This window comes from Pteropus vampyrus, unplaced genomic scaffold (assembly GCF_000151845.1).
Source record: "Pteropus vampyrus isolate Shadow unplaced genomic scaffold, Pvam_2.0 Scaffold509, whole genome shotgun sequence".
NCBI classification, from domain to species: domain Eukaryota; kingdom Metazoa; phylum Chordata; class Mammalia; order Chiroptera; family Pteropodidae; genus Pteropus; species Pteropus vampyrus.
In genome coordinates this window covers 2,734,106-2,738,175 of record NW_011889290.1, presented here as the reverse complement: position 1 = coordinate 2,738,175, position 4,070 = coordinate 2,734,106, and positions in this window count along the sequence as shown.

Below are 4,070 nucleotides of genomic sequence, written 5' to 3'. Positions count from 1 at the left end.
ATACTATGAAAAAGTATGTAACACCAAATTTAAACACCTAGAAGAAATAGACCAGTACTTAGAAAAATACAACCTTCATAGATTGAATTAAGAACTGGAAAACAAATAGATTGATCAGCAGTATGGAAATTGAAACAATCATCAAAAACCTACCAAAAAGTAAAAGTCCAGGACCAGATAACTTCACCAGTGAATTCTACCAAATATTCAAAGAAGATTTAATACCTATTCTTCCCAAACTCTTCCAAAAAGTCAAAGAAAGGCAATACTTCCCAACTCATTTTATGAGGCCAATATTACCTTGATACCAAAACCTGGTAAGGATAACACAAAAAAAGAAAACTACGGACCAATATCTCTCATGAACATAGATGCAAAAATCCTAAATAAGATACTAGTGAACCGAACAGAGCAACATATTAAAAAGATTATACGCCAAGATCGAATGGGCTTCATCCCAGGGGCACAAGGATGGTTCAACATACACAAATCCATTAATGTGATGCACCACATAAACAAATTAAAAAATAAGAATCATATGATCATATCAATAGATGCAGAAAAAGCCTTCAACAAGATATAGCACCCATTTATTATTGAAGCACTTCACAAAATCGGTATAGAAGAAAAGTAGCTTAACACAATAAAGGCCATCCATGAGAAGCCCTCAACCAACATTATACTTAATGGTGAAAAACTAAAAATCTTCCCTCTAAGATCAGGAACAAGGCAAGGCTGTCCACTATCGCCAGTTATTCAATGTAACATTAGAGGTCCTAGTGAGTGCAGTCAGGCAAGAGAAAAATATAAAAGGCATCCAAATACAAAACAAAGGAGTCAAACTGTCACTATTTGTGAACGACATGATTCTCTATATAGAAAACCTTAAAGACTCCACAAGAACATTGCTAGAAACAATAAGCAAATATAGTAAAGTCTCTGGATACAAATTCGATGTTCAAAAATTCATAGCGCTCCTATACTCTAACAATGAATTGTCAGCAAAAGAAGTGGAAAAAATAATTCCTTTTGCAATTGGAACAAAAAGAATAAAATACCTAGGAATAAATCTAACGAAACATGTGAAGGACCTATATAGTGAAAATTATAAGACCCTATTAAGAGAAATCGAAGAAGATACAAAGAAATGGAAAGATATTCTGTGTTCTTGGATTGGAAGAATCAACATAGTTAAAATGACCATATTACCTAAAGCATTATACAGATTTAATTCAATCCCCATCAAAATCCCATCGGCATTTTTATATAGAAATAGAACAAAAAATCATCAGGTTTGTATGGAAGCACAAAAGACCCCAAATTCCCAAAGCCATCCTGAGAATAAAGAATGAGGCTGGCAGCATCACTCTGCTCGACTTCAAATTATACTATAAAGTGACAGTAATCAAAATGGCATGGTATTGGAAGAAAAATAGACACATGGACCAGTGGAACAGAATCGAGATTCCAGAAATAAACCCATATTTATATGGGCAAATAATTTTTGACAAAAATGCAAAAGAATGAAACTAGGCTGTTGTCTATCACCACACACCAAGATTAACTCAAAATGGATTAAGGACCTGAATATAAGATCTGAAACAATAAAATGCATAGAGGAAAACATAGGAGCTAATCTCAAGGACCTTGGACTTAAAGAGGATTTTATAAATTTGTCTTCAAAGGCAAGGGAAGTAAAAGCAAAAATAAATGAATGGGACTACATCAAACTAAAAAGGTCTGCTCAGCAAAAGAAACCATCAATAAGGTAAAGAGGCATCCACCCAAATGGGAAAATATATTTGCAAGCAACACCTCGAAAAAGGGCCTAATATCCAAAATATACAAAGAACTCTTATGACTCATTAACAACAAAAAAATAAACAATACAATCAAAAATGGGCAGAGGAACTGAATAGACACTTCTCCCTAGAGGACATACAAATGGCCAACAAATATATGAAAAGATGCTCAACATTGCTAGCTATTAGGGAAAAGCAAATTGAAACTACAATGAGATACCATCTCACACCTCTTAGAATGGCTATAGTCAACAGGACAAGTAATAACAAATGTTGGAGAGGATGCGGAGAAATGGGAATCCTCATACACTGCTAGTGGGACTGCAAATGGGTACAGCCACTATGGAAAACAGTACGGAGGTTCCTCAAAAAACTAAGCATTGATCTATCATGTGATCCAGCAATCCCTCTACTGGATATTTACCCTAAAGACTTGAAAACACATATCCGAAAAGATATTTATACACCAATATTCATAGCAGCATTATTCACAGTGGTCAGGAAATGGAAGCAACCAAAGTGTCCTACGATAAATGATTGGCTAAAGAAGCTATGGTACATATATACAATGGAATATTACTCAGCCATAAGAAGAGATGAAATACTGCCATTTGCAACAACATAGATAGACCTTTAAATAATCATAGTAAGCAAAATAAGCCAGACAGAAAAGGTTGAAAATCACATGATATCACATATGTGGCATATAAACTTAAAAGCAACAAATGAACAGGACAAACAAACAGACTCATGGACATGGACAAAGGGAGTGGGGGGAGGGAGGGAGAAAATAAAAAAATAAAATGTTAAAAAAATTATGTATATATAGTATGAAAAAAATAAACTAGCTTTTAAAAAATGTTTTGATAAATGTAAGGCTTAAAAATTTTTTTTAGAAATGATACATGCTTATTATGGAAAATCTACTCAGACACCATTATTGTTAATATTTTAGCAATTTCTTCCAGTCTCTTTAAAATGCATTTCAAGATTATACTATGTATTTACATATAAATGTAATTCTATATCTGTCTGTATTGTTATTTAATATGTATTTCCAAAAGTATATATTGTAATGGAAAATTTTTTATTATATAATATGTAGTAAAAATTAGAAGAAACAAAATTAATTTATACAGTATAATCCTATTTTCTTTTTCCACATGTGCTTTGCTCATATAAGAAAAAGGAAAATTATTTTAAAAAAGACAAAATTCTCCATATGTGTATGTATATTTTACTCCCATGGTCACATATATGAATAAAATTGAGCTATTTGGATATACAATGAAGTGAAAATGGCACTAGACTTGGACTTCAAGAATCTGGGTTTGAGTTGGCCACTATGTGACCTTGGGCAAGGTACTTAACTTCTCAGACTCATTACTGTTCTAAAAGAAGAACAATAATGCCTACCTCACAGTCTGTTGTGAGAATTAAATGATCTTATAAATGTAAAAGTATTTAGTATAGTGCCTGGCACAAAATAGGCCTTCTGTTATTCTTTTTTCCCTGAATCCTACCTCATTTTGTCTGAAGTTCAGTTTTCTCCACTAGATGGTGATGGTAGAAAAATAAAATGAATAAACCATTCCAGTTTTTCTAACCAAATTTAGATTTTCTTTTAGAATTGGCATAAATACAAACAAATTTAAACTCTACTAAAAGGTCACAGGAAATGAGATCAATGTAAAGCAATAAAACCTAGGCTTAAATTTTCTCCTTTAATACCTCACTGCTTAATTGTTTTCAGCTGGCCTTGGCAGTTTACTTTGAGCAGTATAACCATCTTCTCTGTTCTCCTTCCCCAGACTCAAAATAGGGATGATGTATTCAGTGGGTGACTCAAAGAAGCCCTCTGTATAGTGGCCACAAGTAAAGTCTCAGCCTGGCTTCAGTGCTTAAGTGCAGGTATATAATAAGCCTCTTAGCATTATTGGACTTCCAGGCATCATCTTGCACCCTCATATTCATACCCAAGGTATGCTGGGCATTGTGAGTTCAGTTAATCCCACATGATGCAAGTCCCTAACATCTTTAGTTACCATCCTAAAAGTTAGCCCTATAGTCATTTGTTTTCCTTTTTGTTTTGTGATTCCTCTCTCTTCACTCAACCTCTTGCTCCTTTCTTTTTTTAAATAATATTTTTTAAAATTTTTCCACTATAGTTGATATACAATATTATATTAGTTTCAGTGGACAACATAGTGATTAGACTATATAATTCACAAAGTGATCACTCCAATAAATCTAGTGCCCCTCTGACAC